At 39.6% G+C, this 21,988-nt stretch overlaps 1 protein-coding gene across 5 annotated transcripts in view; it reads right to left on the bottom strand.

Moving 5' to 3' along the window:
* Positions 1-21,988, bottom strand: part of NDST2 (N-deacetylase and N-sulfotransferase 2) — a 619,227-nt gene that overhangs the window by 180,312 nt on the left and 416,927 nt on the right. The window contains exon 1 of one of the 5 annotated variants that reach the window (XM_030203395.1): positions 11,054-11,110. The exons of the other annotated variants lie outside the window; for them this stretch is intronic. The gene's annotated coding sequence lies outside the window, so the exon portion shown is untranslated. Of the gene's footprint in view, positions 1-11,053; positions 11,111-21,988 lie in introns of those variants that run through there. 5 annotated transcript variants of the gene reach the window in all.

The raw sequence follows: 21,988 nt of genomic DNA, 5'->3' as shown, positions 1-21,988 counted from the left end.
AACCTCATTAGCCTTACCTCATACGAGAGGAGTTCCATCCCATTTATCATTTTGGTTGCTCTTCTTTAAACCTTTTCCAATTCCGCTATATCTTTTTTGAGATATGGCGACCAAAACTGAACACAATACTCAAGGTGCGGTCAACCCATGGAGTCATACAAAGGCATTATAGTATTTTCGGTCTTATTCACCATCCCTTTCCTAATAATTCCTAGCATCTTGTTTGCTTTTTTGGCCGCCGCTGCACACTGAGCAGAAGATTTCAGCAAACTATCTAAGATGACACCCAGATCTTTTTCTTAAGTGCTGATCCTCAAGGTGGACCCTAGCATCAGGTAACTATGATTTGGATTATTCTTTCCAATGTGCATCACCTTGCAATTGTCCACATTAAATTTAATCTGCCATTTGGATGTCCAGTCTTCCAATTTTCCTAAGGTCTTCCTGCAATATTTCACAGTCCACATGTGTTTTAACAACCATGAATAGTTTTGTATCATCTGCAAATTTAATCACCCCACTCGTCGTTCCGAGTTCCATATCATTTATAAATAAGTTAAATAGCAAATAGCACCGATCCCAATACAGATCCCTGCGGCACTCCACTATTGACCCTCCTCCATTGAGAGACATGACTATTTAACCCTACCCTCTGTTTTCTGTCCAATAACCAATTCCTAATCCTCAGCAGAACCTTCCCTCCTATCCCATGACTCTTTAATTTTCTCAGGAGTGGTTGGGAGCTCATTTCCTGCCATTCTAGATACATTTCCATATGTGTCACTTGCTGTTCAAGGACCCCATTGGGTGTCTCCAAAGCACAGATTTTGCTATCTATTTCACCTTTGAAAATCCTCAGATCCTCACTTTTCAGTCACAACTGTTTATTAGCCTATTATCTGAATGAAAAGAAGGCTTTGGGGGTGACTGTGTCTGTGTCACCCCATCCTTAACCATGTGTTTGGTGTCTCATCCACACCAAATTTTCAGGATATGTCATAGGATCATAATGATTCTATTCGAGAAATATATATTTTTTCTTTTTCAGATTCACTACCTGCAAAATAGGCTCCTTTGGTTTTAGGTAGAATTTCTTGTTCTATTTCTCTAACACCTCCCGTTTCATTGTCCTGAGTGATCAATTCTGGAAAGATTCATACAATAGGGGATCTGTTTGTACAACTCCATGAGAAATACAAACTATATCTGCCTTGGCTAAATAAATTGTTACTAAAATCAATGGGCTGCTATGCTAATTTTGAGTAAAATTCTGGTTATTAGAGGTATTGAATACATGACCTCCATCTCCAGCATTATGGCCTTTCCTCTTTAAGACAATGGTTTGGAGCAGAAACACAGATAACTATTACAGCTGGATGTGAATAGATCCACTTGGGGAGCTCCCCCATCTTTTGAAGAGTTAGATAATATTGTATTGTTCAGAGACCACTTGTGAGGCTATAATACATAACTGACTGCCAAGTAATTCTGGCCTTCTAGTAAGTATATAGCTCTTAAGACGATCTCCACTGCCAAATCCCAGATTCTGGATGTTTTCTCTTTACTTGCTGATGTAATTTCTAGTGAGAACTACAATAGGCTTCCCTTAGAGGTGCGCTGCAAATGTGATTATATTGCCCTTGGTTCCACTTTAATTATGTGAATTTGATTTTCTTTCACAGACCAGATGCATTGCTTTTATAAATAAAATGACATCTGCCTCTCATTTAAGCAGTCTGAATAACCAGTTGCATCCAACTGCTGAAGACTTAGTTAACTTTATTTTTCAAGTTAGACTGTGAAAATTAGGTTAGCTGCAACCTTGAGTATTGAAGATATTAAGCAATTTGTCATGGTGTGTCTTCACTGATAAACTATGGGGTTCATTTCCTGAGATTAAAACAGACTTGATTCAATCTTTGATTTAAAAATTACATGTTTCATTTTGTTGTTTAGACAGCTGCCCTTCTTATTTGACGATTGATCCCCCCTTGCTAGTGTTTGATTGGTTAACTCTATGTATTACTCTATGTGTTATTTGATTCATTCCCTTCCAATTTGGATGATATTGTTCTATCACCTATCTCTAAAAATAAGGATCTCAATTTGCATCACTCAAGTAAATATAGACCTGTTACCCGTTTACTAGCTATACTATCAGGGTGATAGTGGCAAAATTACTTTTACTGCTGCTTTTGATACAGTTATTCATGAGATTTTGTTATTTAAGTTGAGCTGCCTAGCTAGACATTATTGCCTATGTGTTGAAATGGTTCAAGGAATTTCTCTACAGACATCATTATAAGATAAAAATAAATGATCATTTTTCATTTAGGGCCTCTTATCAAGCCATGGTAGCGGTTCCTGTGCAGTGTCACACTGTGGTACAGCTCGAGTGTTAGTTACATATAAGTCCAGGACCATGACTCCTTTCCAGGTTTTCTATATAACTTTTTTTTTTTTTTTTTTTTTTAACTTTATTTATCATTTTTCAAAATTTTACAAGCAATAACTACTTGAATAAGAAAAAAAAAACAGTCAGAAATTCTTGAAGTAAAATATTTTAAGGGTAAATCAAAAGACTTCACTTAGACCACCATATTAGGGGGGAGGAGTCGTTATTAACTTGGAAGATAAGATTCCTACACATTATTTAAAGAAAGACATGGCTAATTATACTCCATACTTACTTATTCTATAAGTTACCCATTTAGAAGTACTCAGTCTGTTAGACATAAACCGGCTTTACATTATCTTTTTTTGATCTATAAATTGTTTTAAATGTTCAGGAAAAAGAAAAACGTATTTAACACCCAGATACTTTATATTACATTTGCATGGATAGTTTAAATTAAAGACAGCGCCTAATGCCAAAACATCAGCTCTCATTGCAAGAAAGTCCTTTCTTCTGGCCTGTGTTTGTTTTGTTACATCTGGGAATACCCAGATTTTCCCTCCATAAAAGGGAGTCTGTAAATTCCTTAAGGCCATCTTTCTCACCAAATCCAAATCTTGTTGGAATACAAAAGATACCAATAATGTTTTTCTCTCCGTTGTCGATGTAATAGATGAATCTAATAAATCTGTCACATTCAAGTCCCCTTGTGGTTGAATATCGGTATTCTTTTTTGTAGGTAAATAGTAAATTTTATTCACAGGGGGTATGTTGTCAGATGAAAATTTCAAATTTTCCACCAAATATTTCTTAAATATCTCCAAAGGAGAATATACTGGTGTATAGGGGAAATTCAGTAAACGGAGATTTAATCTCCTATTATAGTTTTCAAAGTTCTCCAATTTATTATTTATTGCATTTGTATCTTTTATCAACTTAGCAGAGATTTCTTTCAATTTTGCATTTTCTGCTGTTAAATGGCTAATCTTATCAGTTAGTTCACTTTTCATCGATACAAACGAAACAGTTAAGTCCTGAACATTGCTCACCAAACCTTCAATCTTGCCCGTCGATGCCTGAACAGACTGTAGTGTCTCCCAAATTGCCTCTAAGGTGACCGACGCAGAGGAACCCTTACTTGGGTTCTGCATTGTTGGATAAGGAGTCTCAGATGAAAAAGAGACCTCAGCAGAGATCCCGACTGTAGGCCCCACACGTGTGCTTCTTCCTTCGTTCTCGCGAGGGTTCGGAGCACCCCCGCTGTCTGGTTCTGCTGGCTGCGGCGGAGGGTAATGCAGAGGAGGGGACAACGATACGTCCTGTCCCAGGAGTTCGGATTCTTCCTGCTCCGAAAACTCAATGGGACCTCCTTCCGCTATATGTAAGGAGCGCACGAGGTAAGTCTCCAGAGTAGGCTGGTTCGGTGTTGAAGTTAGTGTCGGTTGGGTCTTAGCTCTAACCAAACCCTTCCTCTTTGTATGCGGCATAATAATTTCAGAAAAGAAATGTTTAGAATAAGAAAAAAACCCTCAAAGAGAAGGGTAGAACCGCTCATTTCTCCGGAGCTACTCGTGGAGCTTTGTCAAGCCGCCATCTTGCTCCGCCCCCCGGCGCAAGTCCTTCTATATAACTTTTTTTAATAACTTGAAATCAGTCTTATGGCTATGGGATCCTTCCTTCACTGGTTCATGGCATTTAGCAGATAAGTTCACATAGACAGGCATTTTCGAAAGGGACGCCCATGTTTTGATATGGACGTCCTCGCAAAATGTCCCAATCCAGGGGCGGGGAAACCCGTATTTTCAAAATAAGATGGACATCCATCTTTCATTTCAAAAATACTGTCAGGGACGTCCAAATCCCTAAATTTGGTCATCCCTAGATTTGGTCGTCCCTAGACTTGGTCGTTTCTGATTTTTGGCAATAATGGAAACCAAGGACATCCATCTCAGAAACAACAAAATGCAAGCCATTTGGTCGTGGGAGGAACCAGCATTTGTAGTGCACTGGTCCCCCTCACATGCCAGGACACCAATCGGGCACCCTAGAGGGCACTGCAGTGGACTTCATAAATTGCTCCCAGGTACATAGCTCCCTTACCTTGTATGCCGAGCCCCCCAAACCCCACTACCCACAACTGTACACCACTACTATAGCCCTTACAGGTGAAGGGGGGCACCTAGATGTGGGTACGCCTACCTGAAGTGCACTGCACCCACTAAAACTTCTCCCGGGACCTGCATACTGCTGTCATGGACATGAGTATGACATCTGAGGCTGGCATAGAGACTGGCAATCAATATTTTTAAAGATATTTTTTGAGGGTGGGAGGGGGTTAGTGACCACTGGGGGAGTAAGGGTAGGTCATCCCCAATTCTCTCTGGTGGTCATCTGGTCATTTCAGGCACCTTTTTGTGCCTTGGTTGTAAGAAAAACATGACCAGGTAAAGTCATCCAAGTGTTCGTCAGGGACGTCCTTGTTTCTTTTGATTATGGGTCAAGGACGTCAAAGTGTTAAGCACTCCCAAGTACCGCCTTTGCTATGCCTCCGACACGCCCCCTTGAAGTTTGGCCGTCCCTGCGACGGAAAGCAGTTGGGGACATCCAAAATTGGCTTTCAATTATGCCGATTTGGACGACCCTGGGAGAAGGATGTCTATCTTCCCATTTAGGTCGAAAGATGGGCGTCCTTCTCTTTCGAAAATAAGCCCGATAGGGTGCCAGCTTAAGAGCTTTGTTTTATCGAGGGTGCCAGATAAAGCTCTCCCCCTTTAACTAGCTGCATCCGAGTCCTTTGTGTTTCAGGTTTCCCACGGAGTTAACACAGTCTATAAAAGAAAGTTCATTTGCCCCACAAAGTTCATTCAGGCAATTTATTTCCTGTAAACTCAAGCCTTTTGTACCCTCACCTCATTTAATGTTCTGAGGCTCAGGGGACCCCCACCCTTAAACATACCAGCAACTGAACATCTGGTATCCACCCACCTGAGTCAGGCTTGAGTGCAGTTTAAATGCATGTATTAACTCCAAGGGTCAGTTTCCTGCATTCATACCTTCAAGGCTTTTTCCCTCGGGAGCCTTCCTCCACCTTTCTATGAAATGAGCAAGCAAGGTTGTTATCAGGCTCTTATGCTCCTCCATTTTTACCTTTGCAAGGGCAGAAATGTCCATTCTATTTGAGAAAAAAATTTTTTCTGGCACAGGTATTATAACCTCACCTTGAACCCCTGAAACCCCTTCAATAGGCAACCACTTCATTGGTTCCTCCCCTTCTCTCTTCCTCTGCAGCTGATAATCCTTAAGATTAACCTGCCTATAAAAGTCATGGGATCTAGCCTCAGGGGAATGTAGTCAGGGTAAAACCTCTCTGGAAGAGTCATATGGCTCACTCCAGGGATCTTGGGAATGACAGTGAGGGCTAACCTCTCTAAAGGAGTCATGTGACCTACCCCAAGGAAATTGGGAGTTCTAGTCCCTCGAGGTCTCTGGGAAACATCTGGCTTTTGGGCGCCTTTTCCCAAAGACCTCTCCTCTAGGTCTACCTTGCCCATCACAGCAGCAATGCCAACGATGCCCATTCAAAGTGAATGGGTGAGTAAGAAAGATGATGCTTGCGTTAACAGATTTTTTGTTTGTTTTTTCATTTTTGTAGCCATTTGTCCCCTTGCTTGCATGATTGATAAGGTAAAATTTGCTATTTGTAGTGTGAAAATCAAAGGCAACACCTCTTGAAGTAGGAATATTGCTTTCTGTTACAAAGTATACTGGTATATGTGTGAGACAGACAGCTGTTCTATCATGATCATTGTGAGGATCATAGGAGCCGACTTTGTGGGTGCTGTGGGTGCTTGAGCACCCCCAATATTGAGAAAATTCCTTGTACGTGTCCAGAAAGGGTTTTTTTCCATGGGCTTAGCACCCCCAATCATTTTGAAAAGTTGGCTCCTATGGTGAGGATCTGTAAGGGAGAGACATGATCTCTTTATGGTGTTCAGTATCTTTGACTTTCTTACCAAAGGGATTATCTCCTACGCAAGGAGCATCAGTTGATTTGTTATCAACATCCTCATATAGGTCTGAAGCAAGTATGGAGTGGAGGAGTAGCCTAGTGGTTAGAGCACTAGGCTGAGGGAAGACTGGTTCAAATCCCCATTCTGCTGCTGGTTCTTGTGATTTGGGCAACCAACTTAACCTTCCCTCAGACTGTAAACCAAGTCCTCCAAGGACAGAGAAATACCTAGTGTACCTGAATGAAACTCACCTTGAGCTTACTGCTAGAAAAGGTATGAGCTAAATTCAGATAAATACATAAATCATGCCAGCTTTCAGGTGGCAATTGCTGCAGCTAATACTCCAGATGATATATCAAATTGCAACAATCTTTTGGCTCACGTTTGTCAGATAAAATGTTTTACACTGCTTGCCTCTTTTGTAAGCCAATATCTACATGCTAGAATACAGATCAACATAATTCAGTGGAAGTTTTTTTTCCTACCAGGTCTAACATCTTAGGATGTTCAAGCTGCATCTGAGTTGTTTAATTTCTGACTCAGAATGGACAACTATCCCTTGGTTAGATAATTTTTAAGCTAATTTTACACTTTATATTACCCAGACTAAGAGAAGAGTTCGGGAGAAGGTTAAGATTAATAGAGTCCTCCATATAAATGAAGTTGAACAGTTTTGATCTCAGATTAAATTACAATGGACTAGTATTTGTATTAGTGCAAGTTCAATGTTAATGGGTTGGAATAATTGTGTGACAGAAGCAGTACAATACTTGGTTAACCAATCTCAAGGAAAGATAAATTTTAAGTCTTCACCTTGGTATACCAAAGATGTGCGAATATTGAAACATCAATGTCGTAAATATGAAAGAGTGTGGTTAATAACTAAAAACCCAGCAAATCAATTAATATGGAGAAAGCAATTTGGAGTTTATAAAAATGATATAGTAACAATGAAAAAAACTTATTTTGGGAAGTTGGTAGAAGAAGGAATGATGAACCAAAATGTTTTGTTTAATATCTTTAATAAGCTTACACAGGTGTCATCAGTGGTTGATAATCCACAATCTTTACAACCATCTTCAACAGAATTGGCAAATTATTTTATAGATAAGGTAAAATGTATTAGATAATCAATTAAAGACATCATGCCTGAAACTGGCAATTCTATAAGTGAGATGGCAATTTCTTCCCCCGTAGACAGGGAAAGGTCATCTTTTGAATCAGATGTGGTTACAGTGATTTCTTTGTTGAAGAAACTTTCTCATACTGTAAGTCTTGTTTAGTGGATATTTGTTCTTCTTACTTATTAGAAGATATTCCATCAGAATTAATAGCTTGACTTACGATGCTAGTTAATGTTTTATTGAAGGATGGGTTTTTTCCTTTGTAACTAGGCCAAATTGTTTTAACCCCTATTCCAAAATCACAGGGAGCTGATTTATCCAATTTTCAACCAGTGCCTAGTATTCCATGCATGGCAAAACATAAGGAATCATTAGTTGTGCTGCAAATTACATCATATTTGGAGTCTTTTTATTGCCTGCATAATTTTCAACTTGGATTTAGGACTATGCACAGTACAAAATCATTATTGGCAAACTTGGTTTCTAAAGCACGAGAATTTCTCAGTCAGGGAATTCACTGTTATTTGCTCCAGTTTGACAATTTCAGGAGCATTTCACATAGTGGATCATGATATCTTATTATACAAATTACGTGAATATGGGTTATCTGGAGCTGTTTAGAAAGTTTTTTGTGTAATAGATCATGCTGTGTTAAGAAGAATAACACATTTTCATTTACTTGGGGGGTCAGATTTTGGTGTTCAACAGGGTTCACAATTGTCTCTGATTCTTTTTAATGTGTTTATGAGTTCTTTGGGTTTGGTTTTGGATGCATCTGGTCATTGTAGTTGTTCATATGCAGATGATATATTTGTTTTTATCCCAGTAATGGCAGATTTTTTAATGTTACAAAACTCTGTTTCTGAATGTATTGCTTTCATTCACTCCTGAGCTAATTCTCATCTTTTGAAACTTAATGCAGCTAAGTTGCTACATTTCTGTAATGATGTATCCTTAGTAGTGTAACTATAGCTTCTGGAGAGCAGTTGAAGTAAAATCTTCCAAGGTTTTGGGAATTATTCTGGATACTCAGTTGACAATGGATCTACAGGTAAATTATTTGAGCAAGAAGTTATTTTTAAAACTAAGTCAATTAAGCGCAATAAGATCTGCCTTCTTTATAGAACATTTTCGTATACTGGTACAGGCTATAATATTGCCACAGTTAGATTATTGTACTGCTTTATATGGTGGAATAAATTCACGGCTAAAAGTTGCAACTACTGCAAAATAATACCACAGCTAAATTGATTTATGGTTACTTACGATACGACCATGTGACACCATTGTTTAGACAATTGCACTGGTTACCAGTTTCTGCTTGGATAGTTTTTAAGATTGCCTGTATTGTGTTTAACATATTGCAGGTGAATTGTTCCTCTTTGCTTCCGCAGTTGAAGGCTCTCTCATTTCTATTCTACATTATTGTTGGGGTTTCCATTTGTTAGGAAAATTCGTTATAAAAGAATCCATTACAACTCTTTTTCTTTTCAGGCTAGTAAGTTGTGGAATTCAATAACTATACAAGTTTGCATGATCTTGAGTTCTTTACAATTTCACAAGGGAATGAAAACTTATTTCTTCAATAAATACTTGTAAGCTTCTCTAACTCTCTAGTTTATGTTTTATACTTATGTAACCCGCGTAGGCTCTTTATTGATTTTAGCAGGATATATAAATACCCTGAATAGAATAATTATTTGTTTATTCCTCAGCAAGCATACAAACTAAACAATTAAGAGCTTTGTTATACACTTCTCCACCAAGTTCAAACATATAGCAATGTCTTCTGTTTTATCTGTGCTCCCTTATCCCACCTTCTCCTTGATACAGTCTTCCTCCGTTCTTGATCTTGGCCATGCTGAATTTTTCTTATCCTCTCACACTCAACTTATTGCCCTCATCCTCCATGAATCTAATCACCCCATGAAGATCACCTATCTGTATTGTTAACTGGTTTTAGGATTACCGATTTATGCACCTTGTTCTCATGTGTCCCAAATCTACTTTCCTCCAAAATCTCCTGCAACATTCCTTCAAGGGAGGAGCAACTATTTTCTCAAGTTTCATATAGAATTTCCTCTCACTGCTCTCCATTCAGTTCTGGGGCTTTACCTGGTTTTAGGCCTCTAATCACCTTTCAGGTTTTGCCTTTTGTGATTGGTCACTCTAGTTGTTCTCATTACTGACTTCTACCCAATGTGGTGCACTAGGTATGGTATGTTTATTAAGACCAGAAACAAGCTGTATCTTGCATAGGAGCCGACTCTGTGGGTGCTTGAGCACCCCCAATATTGAGAAAATTCCTTGTATGTGTCCAGGGAGGGATTATTTCCATTAGGCTTAGCACCCCCAATAATTTTGAAAAGTTGGCTCCTATGGTATCTTGTACTTCGTATAAATTCTCTTGGAGACCGCAAGAACTGAAACCAAATTTTGCAAAGCTCTGTTTGGAGCCCCTGTTATCTCTTTAGGTGTTTCTAAATATTTTAAGAAACCAAACATGCCTGTTTCTGGTTTCAGCTCCTATTGGATAGTAAACATATTGCCCTTGCTAATTTCAGAAGAAACTTTCTCATATGGAGATATATTTCTTAATGGCAGAGAAGAGTCAGAAAGTAGCCCAGTCAATAACTCTTCCTCTACTTATCTTGGAAACTCCTGAAAATAAGGGGACCAAAGTTAAACTTGCAAATAAATGGAGTGTGCAAATAACTGATATGACTTTTCAGTCCCACTAGTGTAGCACCATTTATTATCAATACAACAGTAGTCAATTTTGTAAAAACAACAATTAGAGTATTCATGCATAAATGTAGCCAAGCCAGTGTAGCGCTATATATTAATAGGACATTAGCAGCAATGGCAACCAAGGTAAGGACACAGGATGGCTAGGCAGTTGAACAACCCAACTGAGCACATAAATGGAGTACCAGACAAGTGCATGCATGATAATGGGACCAGTCAAGTGCATGTTTATAAGCAGAGCATGTGTCTACAACTGATGTGCTTAACCACGGTGATTGTTCATTAAACATATGGTAGAAAAATAGGACCAGTGCTCTGTAGTGTAGATAAACAGAATCTGCACTTATCCGACACTCACATGTGGAGTGAACTATATCATAACTTGCTTCATTATGAGTGGGCTCAAGGTAGAGCAGATAGATATGACGACTGTCCTTTATGCTCATTTTCCTTTCACAGGTATGCCTTTTAAACACTGGCTTGGTCTTTGACATACTGAAAAGGAGGTTAGCCAGGTCAATGGCTCTGGTACAGACAAAAGAAACAAAACCATGGGGTCCTACTCTAAGCTAAACAAAGAAAAAGAAAAATGTTGGGTCATTAAACCATAAGGGTGAAAGCTATCTGAACACGTTTGGCAGGGCAAAAAGACAACTGAGATGCCTTTGAAGGGGTACAATGTATGGAAAGGTAAATACATGCGCAAACTTTCTGGTTGTTTCTGAGCTCTTTCCAGTGCCCTTGTCGTTCTAGTTAAGAAAAATTGCATTACTTACCCCTGCTTACAGTAAGTACAGGACACCTTGTCACAGAATGCATACTCTTATTGCAAGATGGTCTTTTTCTTCAAGAATGCAACTCAGAATAACCCAGAAAATCAGAGTTTGCTAGTCAAGGAACACAGTTTCAGCCTACTGCCCTCTGACACTCCCACCTAGTTCTGCCATCATAGAAAATCCAGGGTTCAAAGTAACCTAGGCTAGAAATAAGTAAGGAATGTACAATCTGCTTTGTTAGACAAGACTGATGAGTGATTGCCATGGCCCTATTGAACACATCTTGGCTGCACTACCGAATCCACGAGTTTGCTCATGTGCAGAATAAAGGCCTGAATGTATTCTTAGAATTGAGAGAGGAAAAACAGTTTATAAATTTGACTAAATAAGGATGTTGTTTCTGCATACCAGTAGCCCAATGCATAACTGAGGGAAGACAAACAGCAGCAAGAATCCTGAAGAGGAGGAGGTATCATGCAATCTCTTTCTAAAAGAAGTGCTGGTCTGCCAAGCCAGTGACCGACAGGCACTGAGACAATGCAATCCACACTAGTTTACTTCTGACAGAACTATATTAGTACTATCTAACATGTGAAATTATTTTTCTGGTTAGTTTTACAGAGGTATTGCTTTACACTAAAGGAAATAAAAATGCTCACACACACCCATTTTAACTATTTATGCTGTGTGAATTAGGCTGCCGCTAGTTATAAGTGTTCATCAGAGAAACATATTCTGGTAGAAGAAAGGCAAAGAAATCAGCAACAAAGCAAAATCTAAATGTTTTCATATGTTTGCAACTCCTACATAATATATTGTATATAGCTCAGAGGGGACAAAAGAATATCCAGCAAGAACAAAAGAAACTGCACTTTGTTCAGACCAGATTGGTAAAGATGCAGATACTTTTTCTATCATGTGAAAGAGAACATCATGCAACTGCAGGAATATAAAGAAGGGGAAAAATACCTTTCAGCGCAATGGTTCTTCTGAAGACAGCCACATATCAGTGAAGAAACATTCCAGTAATGTCTGTATTGTAAACAATATGTGCTCTTGCCTCCTCCTGTCCAACTGGCTCTGCCCTCACTGTAGAATGAGTTTTCAAAGGGCTCCAAGAAATTATTAGAATAATGAGGAAAAGTTCCAAGTTTTCTCCCACTGACTCAAGCCTGGACTTATCCCAGTCTGAAAGCTTGGCTAATTACTGAACTTTGGTTCATCTTTTGCCTCCCATTCACTGGCTCTGGTATAGACTAGTTTTTCAAATTTTTTTTTTAATTTATAAGAATTTTCCAATACAAACACCCAAGGATATAACTTATAAAGAAATAAAGAGTACAGTAAAGCAAACATAAAAAACAACATTAATCAATAATAATGAAAAAGTACACAAGACTCTCTAACTTACCGAATATAAACTGAGATAACATTTTTCCCCCTGAGCCAGCTCCAATCCCAAATTGGCTGCCATGACCTCCAGTGGCAATTTCATGAGACTGCTGCTGGAAGTCATGGCAGTCATTTGGAATGAGAAAGATGGCATGGGCAGAAGCGAGTGAGGATCGCCCATGCCTATCCACTAGACTATCGGGGTGATATGATAGACCAGGTGGGCCTATGGGTGGGCCTGGGAGGGGGCTTTTTCTTCAAGAAGCCCACTCCAGCCCTTCCAAATCCGTCTTTTCAAAATTGGGACACAATCTGTTTTGCCATACTTGGGACACAAACCATAGAAGTCTGCCTAGCACTGATACTGCATCCTAACTACTGATGCCATCTCAGCATCACCAGCTTTTGTTTTCATTCCATCCTCTATCCATATAAGGATCCTTTGAGGCATATTTTCAAAGCACTTAGCCTTCCAAAGTTCCATAGAAACCTATGGAACTTTGGGAGGCTAAGTGCTTTGAAAATGAGCCCGTTTGTGTTTATGCCATGCATTTTTTAATTCTGTCACCTTTTTTCTCTTCAACACCTTCCTCGGACTGCATTCTAGGCATCCACTACCCTCTCTACAAAAAAATTACTTCCTGACATTATTCCTAAGTCTACCTACCCTGTAATTTCAATTCATGTCCTCTAGTTCTGCCACCTCCCCATCTCTGAAAAAGTACTGTATTTAAATGCCTGTAGCATATCTCCCGTAACTCTTCTTTCCTCTAGGGTACACATATCCCAGTCCTCGAGTCTCTTTTTATATTTTTTTGGCACAAATGCCATACCATTTTTGTCACTTTTCTCTAGACTGCTTCAAGCCTTTTGATGTCCTTAGCTAGATATGGCCTCCAAAACTGATCACAGTGAACACCACTCTAATAGCTTTCAGGTGGATCAGTGATGTGCCCAGAACTTACATCCTTAGACTTATTCTTTTCTTATTTTTAAAATTCTCATCTTTATTAAAGAACAAGTAAGAATAATAATAATAAAAAATGATAAACAGATTTCAAGTTCCATTTAAACATTATCATCCCAGTGCGCCCCCTCCCCCCCAGTAATTTCAATCCCCCAAAGAAACTGCCAGACCTGGTGTACTCTTATCCAAGTCTAAAGAGATCTTTGCTTGGACTGTATACAAAAACAGTCAACAGTTCAACATCCAACTGTGGACTCTGTACATGACATTCCATAGTGGCTCCCAGATATGTTGGAACTTCTTCCAACAACCAGAACTTATGTGCTAAGATTACAGAACTCCGACAGTTACGTGTGCAACTGTAACATTTAGGGCCCTTTTACCAAACTGTGGGGCATCGGCACGTGTTTTTGACGCATGCTGAGGCCCCCCTTTTACTGAAGCGGGTAAAAGGTACCTACCTGGCAGTAATCCGGTTAGTGTTGAAGCCCTTACTGCCACTTCAATGTGTGGCGGTAAGGGGTCCCCCCCCCCCCCCGAAATGGCCATGTGTTGCCATTTTGTGGGGGGGGGGGCCCTTACCGCCACACATTGAGGTGGCAGTAAGGGCTCCTGCATTAACCGTATTACTGCCAGGTACACACCGGCGCTACAAAAGTAAATATATTTTTGTAGCACTGGATATGACAGTGAATTGGGGGTGGGAACTACTGCCAGGCTGCTGCGGTAGCCCAGCAGTACTTCCTTTTTAGCGAGCGGTAAGCCCACTGCTTTGTAAAAAGCGGCCTTTAGTCGTGAATATTTACACCAGCCAAGGACATGATGTAAGTGGCAGCTCTTAAATGTTGATGCCTAACTGCAGACTTACACTACTATTCTATAACAGCAATTAAACACACGATTGCTGATATAGAATTCACACTTAGCATCCTGGCTCCTGACTTTTAGCGACTTGCAGAGAATTACCCCTCTTAGGATTAGATTCCATATATCACGCCCAAAAATTTAGCACACAAATGAAATTCACCTAAGTGCATTCTATAAAGTACACCGTAATTTAGGTATACTTTATAGAATAAGCCTAAATTTCCACACGGTTTATAAAGTACACCGAGCACCTGTCCACGTGACTGAATTTAGTTGCAGGCAGTTACACCAAGGAAAACCTGATGTAAATGGAGATGCCTAAATTAGGCACAGACTGGGTGCATTCTGTAACAACAAGGCACATGGGGGTCTTTTACCTAAGTGCGCTGGTGTTTTTAGCGCTCATTAAAAATAGGCATGCGCTAAATGCTAAAGACGCCCGTAGGAATACATGGGCGTCTTTAGCATTTAGTGCGCGCTAGAAACACCAGCGTGCCTTAGTAAAAGACCCCCATAGATTTTAGAAATGCCCATGACTCGCCCATTGCCGTGCCCCCTTTTCAACTATGAAACTTAGAATTTAGACACAGCACATTCTAGATCATGCCGACAGTTCTGTGCATAAATTCTAATCAATCCCAATTATTGTCAATAATTGTTTGTTAATTGGCAATTATCAATGCTGAATGGCTTGTTAACCAATTCGGTTATGCGCTTTGTTATGGAATACGCTTCGAGCTCAGCGCGATATATAGAATCTGGCAGTTAATGACCAACTTTAGGACTAACAATTGAAAAGTTCCAGATGGTGTCCTGGTGCACAGCACTCTGTGGAGGACCATTTTTACAAAGACCTAATGGAGTCTTTTACTAAGGTGTGCTAAACGCTGAGACGCCTGTAGGAATATAATGGCCATCTCAGTGTTTAGCAGCTACTGATTTTTGGTGTGAGCTAAAAATGCTAGCGTACCTTAGTAAAAGACCCCCTAAGTTGAGAAAGATAAAATATGGAAAAAAAATACCCAGATTGTTGCAAATGAAGTTACATGATGATACATCCCAGGCCTGGTTGCAATTAAACTGGAAGCCCAAAGGAGAAAGAGGAGCCTCCCAGGTCAAAGATGGCATTTTGCTCTGAAGGAAAATTTTACAGGCATACTGAATTGCCACTAACAAAAATTAAGAAAGTTGAATAGAAAATCTAAACAAGAAACCTTCCCTGTAGATCACTATTTCCTGTTCTATTCAAATGATAACATTTTGAGCAAAGAACCAAAAGAGCCTATTTACTCTGTTTTAATAAAACAACTCTTTCCCTCCCCTCACACAACAATAAATGCATTACAGATTGACAGCATTGGATACTAAGTGTCGTATTTCCCTAGGTTAGATACAGGACAGGCAGATGCACAAGGTGTGCCTTCCCAAAGCACTCAATCCTGTTTTTTGGTATGCATGATGGCAGAGGAATTTTAAGAGAGTCCTATATTTCCAACAACCTCATCCTAATAGCTTCTAGTAGAATCAGGATACACAAAATACCATAATGCATCAGGAAGTTAAGCTTAAACCCAGGACTGCCCAAAAATCTCCCTCCTGAAAATATGTAACTTTGCAGCTCTGAAATAGAATGAGCTGTTATCTGCAGATTTGGAGACACTGGTTTTAATGATATGCATAACAGTTCACTAATAAAATAAACTATGCAACTGAAAATCAGATCTTGCGGATAAGAAAATAAAACTGAAGTTAGGTTGATTATACAGATAGAAGAGTTTAAATTCCTACCTTGGTTACTGGGTTCTTGGTTAGTTATAGTGGAACAGATGGTGTATCGGACCAGCCAAGGCAAAACATTCACTGTGTAGCACTGACTAGAACTGTGTAGTGCATTGGTCCCCAAGCCTGGTCCTGGAGGCACCTCAGCCAGTCAGGTTTTCAGAATATCCACAATGAATATTCATGAGATAGATTTGCATGCAGTGGAGGCACTGCATGCAAATCTCCTCATGAATATTCATTGCGGGTATCCTGAAAACCTGATTGGCTGAGGTGCCTCCAGGACCAGGTTTGGGAACCACTGGTGTAGTGGAATGGACTTCTTGTTGCTACAGTCTTAAACATGCATATGGGGATAACACTAGAAGATTTTAAGGATCAAGTTGTCCAGTCCCAGAAAACCAATTCAGATTGAGAACAGTGTGAATAACAACATTACAGAGTCCACATACACATGAAATTCACAGTGAAATTAGTACAACCCACAAAGTGCTATGAAATAAAAGCTGTAAAATAATACTTCTCCAATACATTTTCTAGCAGAGAATAAACCAATATTGTTCACCATGTAGGGGTGACATATACATATATGATAAATAAATTCTCCACAATAGTTAGAAGATTTTACAAGTACTGACATTCCTACCACCCTGAAAATATGCATTGTCTCTCCTTGTCTCCTCATTTCTCTCCACATCAGTTATCCCTAGAGTTTTCAATTCACTTCTCTTTAAGTAGTAAATCTGGTGAAACATTAAAAAAGAACAAATTCAGAAAACTCACTCAGATGAGCGTTTATGAAGTCTTTCTAGTGGCTGTTGTAGTAGGCCCATGCCTAGGAGCTGTGATGTTGATTGAAACTTCCCATGCTGGAAAACCAGGAGTACAGCAAAACAGATGCTTCTCTTTGGTTCCTCCTCTAGAACTGGTCACAGTAAAAACTGCACCCCTAGAGGTCTCATCACATCCATACATGTCAGGGTCTTCAGGCTGAACAGTAAGCACTTAAAGACATATACACCCATACAAAAACAAACTCCCAGATTAATTGGAATCACTTAATCTTGAAATAACCAAGGGTGCAAGGTTGGCAGCCTTTCCTCTTGGAGAGAACTAAAGAATGCTGTTGTAACAGGAGAATGCTGATACACTTACATTTTCCTCCTCTTCCGCCCCCCCCCCCACCCCCCCCCCCCCCCCCCCCCACACACACACACAATTAACACTTTCTTTCTTCAATGGGGCTAATAATAATGAGAACAAACTCTTGAAACAAGCAAAAAAAAAAGTTTGGACAGGAACAGAGCAAACTGTATCATCAGTTCAGCACTGTGGTTTGCCCGCAGTATGGATAAGATACATTATTATACTTCGATCTGCTGATTATTTAATCTCTTTGTACAACCGTTATTTTATTTTTATCTATACTGAGGGAATGGAGGCCAAGATAATTTCTATCCTGTTCTGCATCTGTACATGCTATCTACTTCAAACGCCTTTTCTTTTCCCTCCAAACCATCACAAAAGATTCAACTGCTATTATCACTCAAGTCAGAAAGCATTCTTGAAGAAGACATCAACTGATAGTTTATAAAGCTATCTCCAAGACACAAGCTGTAATAATGCAGTGTTACACAAATGTTTACGAGACTCACAGCTCTAATGAAGGTTTTTCTTATACATCATGGATTTTTAAAAAATCAAAGACAACGAAATGTTTACAATTTTAGTAGCTCCAGCTCCTTTAGGGGCCCTTTTATTAAGCCATGGTAGGGCTACTGCATGGGTAGCACACACCAAATTGACCCCAGCAGTAGTTTTGAAGTTGGCGCATAGTTTCCCCGTGGTAAAAAATAATTCTCTCTTTTTTACTGGGGGGGGGGGGGGGGTTACCAGTAGTAGCATGCCAATTTCATGCACCAAAACTAGTGAAGGCCACTTTTTGCTGCAGCTTATTAAAACGGCCCCTTAGGTTGTTAGTTCAACCATATTTAGCCTCTGTCAGGTTTGAGAACTTTAAGTCTTCATTCACAAATATCAAAAGGGGGATAAGGGGCCACATTTCCCAATTCACATTTCCCTCCAAGTTTACTTTGTCCACTCAATTCAACAATGATCCTTGGTGGGGGCCCTTAGTCTAGCGGCCAGGAGCTACTATTGCATGACTGAACGCTTCCTGTCTCCAGAGACTGTGATACTGCTTCTGCCGTATATCCAATTCTCAGTTAACCATGGAAATGGAAGAGCTGGCCCAAGAATCAAACCCAGGTGCTCCACATGGAAACATATAACCCTGATCTAGTTCAAAATAATTATATGGTATTTTGAAGCTAAAGTGGTTCACAGAATAGCAAAGATTCCGTAGATGCTGCTCTAGTGAAACATAGGACAGCTGCTAATCTAGCAGTAGGGATGTCTAATTAGATTCCAATTGTCATGACCTAACTCAATAAAATGTAATCTCTTGTCTGACCTCAGTGGTAGGCAAGAAGATCAATATTTGACCAACTGGATATCCTGGCTTCTTCTAGAAAGAGGGAGAAGCTAGGAATGACATATTGTAACCAGACGGAGGACTACACAGCACAATGAAACTCCCACTGACTTTATAACCCTGACTCATTCTTTGGCTTTTTCTGTTCCTCCCTGTCCTCTGATCCTAGTCACAAGGGGAGAGCCTTCAAGCCTAATCCTTAGCCTTATAGCCCAGAAGACTAGTATTGTGCTACCCAAGCCACTACAGAAAAGTTAAAGGAGGTCCCACAAGTATCTAAGTAACAGAAAATTGCTGAACCAACTACCCTAATGTATAGCAGAGGGAAGGGGGAACCTTGACCACCCTCTTGTGCTACTATTTGTGACCTAGGTTTCCCTCTTAAGCTATTGGTGGTCCAGGATCAGGGCTGAAAGAAATACATCAACAATATCTACAGGGTTCCTGAGAATCCGAGAAAGCAAGCACAGGATCCCAAGCCTGAGAGTCCCTGAGCCTTACAGTAGTATACTATGCCATACTTTTTATTGTTATTTGAATATTTTTATTGCTGTAATTGCCCATTGCTTATGTTTGATCTATTCTTACTGTACACCCCCTTGAGTGAATTCCTTCAAAAAAGCGGTACATAAATCCTAATAATAATAATAATAATAATAATAACAAAAGAATAGCCATACTGAGTCAGACCAATAGTCCATCTAGTCCGTTATCCTTTTTCCAACAGTGGCCAATCCAGGTCACAAGTACCCAAATAGTTGCAACATTCCAAGCTACCAATCCCAGGGACTCCCTGTGTCTTTCTCAATAGCAAACCTTTTTTAAACCCAGATATGCTAACCACTGATACCACATCCTCTGGCAATGAGTTCTAGAGCTTAACTATTCACTGAGTGACAACACATCTCTTCCTATTTGTTTTAAAAGTACTTCCATGTAACTTCATTGCGTGTCCCCTAGTCTTTGCACTTTATGAAAGAGTAAAAAATCAATTTACTTCTACTTGTTCTACACCACTCAGGATTTTGTACACCTCAATCATATCGCTCCTCAGTCATCTCTTTTTTCCCAAGCTGAAGAGCCCTAACCTCTTTAGCCTTTCCTCATATGAGAGGAGTTCCATCCCCTTTATCATTTTGGTTGCTCTTCACTGAACCTTTTGTAATTCCGCTATATCTTTTTTTAAATACGGCGACCCAAACTGAACGCAATACTCTAGGTGAGGTTGCACCATGGAGCAATACAGAGGCACTATAGTATTCTCAGTCTTATTTACCATCCCTTTCCTAATAATTTCTAGCAACCTGTTTGCTTTTTTGGCTGCCGCTGCCACACACTGGGCAGAAGATTTCAGTGTATTATCTACAACGAAACCTATGTTCTTAGGTACTGACCCATAAGGTGGACCCTAACATTAGATAAATCTGATTTGGATTATGCTTCCCGATGTGCATCACGTTGCATTTGTCCACATTAAATTTCATCTGCCGTTTGAATGCCAAGCCTTCCAGTTTCCTAAGGTCTTCCTGCAATTTTTCACAGTCTGCATGTGTTTTAATGACCTTGAATAGTTTTGTGTCATCTGCAAATTTGATCACATCACTTGTTGTTCCAATTTCCAGATCATTTATAAATATGTTAAGTAGCACCGGTCCCAGTACAGATCCCTGCGGCACTCCACTATTCACCCTCCTCCACAGAGAAATGGCCATTTAACCCTACCCTCTGTTTTCTGTCCTATAACCAATTCCAAATCTACAACAGAACATTGCCTGCTATCCTATGACTTTTTCATTTTCTCAGGAGTCTCTCATGAAGAACTTTGTCAAAAGCTTTCTGAAAATCTAGATACACTGCATCAACCGGCTCACCTTTATCCACATGTTTATTCATGCCTTCAAAGAAATGAAGCAAATTGGTGAGGCAAGACTTCCTTTGGCTGAAACATGCTGACTCTGCCCCATTAAACCATGTTTATCAATTTTATCTGGCACAGATGTCAGGCTTACCGGTCTGTAATTTCCAAGATCACCCCTAGAACCCTTTTAAAAACTTGGCATTACATTGGCCACCCTCCAATTTTCAGGTACTATGGATGATTTTGACAACAGGTTAGAGATTACTAACAGCAATTTCACATTTGATTTCTTTCAGTACCCTTGGATACATGCCATTCAGTCCGTGTGATTTAATACTCTTTAATTTGTCGATTTGGCTCAGTATGTCTTCCAGGAACCTTATGTGAGGCAGCATCTGCACTGTAAGTGGAACTTCTAAAGCAGTGGTTCTCAACCTTTCTTCTGTTGTGACACACTTGACAGACAATGGTCATGTCTGTGACACCTGAACACTAAAATTCACATTTATTTGTTATAAATGATACCAGAGAAATCTAAAATGTTCTTGAACAGAATTTACTTTGTTTTATAAACTGCTGTTAATACTGAAGTTATTAAATTATATATATTTTTTAAAGAAATTTTTAATTTATCATTGAAATATCTAGGACTGATGTGTTACATACTACTTTTTAATACGGGATTGAATAGTTGGCAAAGTCATACTAAACTTACTGCCAACATCAAGACATTTACCCATTACAGAGTCTATACAGAGCATAGGCTAGGATGTTTCCACTTACAGGTTGTCATACAAAGCAAATATAACCTGTGTTAAAAACAAAATTACACAAAGCTTGTTTTCTGCATAACTCTGTCAAAACTTGACTAACCAGTAAAATTTGGGATATATCATCCTGAACAAATCTACAATAAGCTTACATTTACATCAGCCACCTAACCAAAATGACGTTGCCACCACCTAGCGATTATCATCATGATATGCGCAGACACCATTTTGCTTTTTCATCTGGAAGATTTGATCCTTATCAAAAATTTGTATCTGGAGAAAGGTTAAGGTTCTTATAGACTGGTGCAAGAGTTTCCAGAAAAGAAGTGGAAGAGGGTAACCATAATATTACATTTTGAAGAAATTGCAAGAAACGGGCTCAAGTGATTGCCAGTCAGGAAGCAGCAGGGCACGATCAGTTCACACTGAAAAAAACATTGTGACAGTTGAAGAACAGGGTAGTGAAGTGACACTGTTTAGGTGATGTGGCTAGCATGAATGTAGGCTTACTGCAAATTTATTCAGGATGATATATCCCAAATTTTATTAAAATTAGTCAAGTTTTGACAGTTATACTACTACTAGTTATCATTTCTATAGAGCTACTGGATGTACACTGCGCTGTACACATTATAAGCATGTACTTTCTCTGTCCCTAGTGGGCCAATGGAGAGTTAAGTGACTTGCCCAGGGTCACAAGGAACCGCAGTGGGAATTACACTAGGTTCCCCAGGTTCCCAGTCTACTGCACTAACCATTAGGCTATTCCTCCACTACTGAGTGCTTTGAATGGATAAAAGTCTCAGAG

The sequence above is a fragment of the Microcaecilia unicolor genome, chromosome 5 (assembly GCF_901765095.1).
Source record: "Microcaecilia unicolor chromosome 5, aMicUni1.1, whole genome shotgun sequence".
Classification (NCBI taxonomy): domain Eukaryota; kingdom Metazoa; phylum Chordata; class Amphibia; order Gymnophiona; family Siphonopidae; genus Microcaecilia; species Microcaecilia unicolor.
The sequence above is the reverse complement of the archived record's forward strand: the minus strand, read 5'-3'. Positions and strand labels throughout refer to the sequence as shown.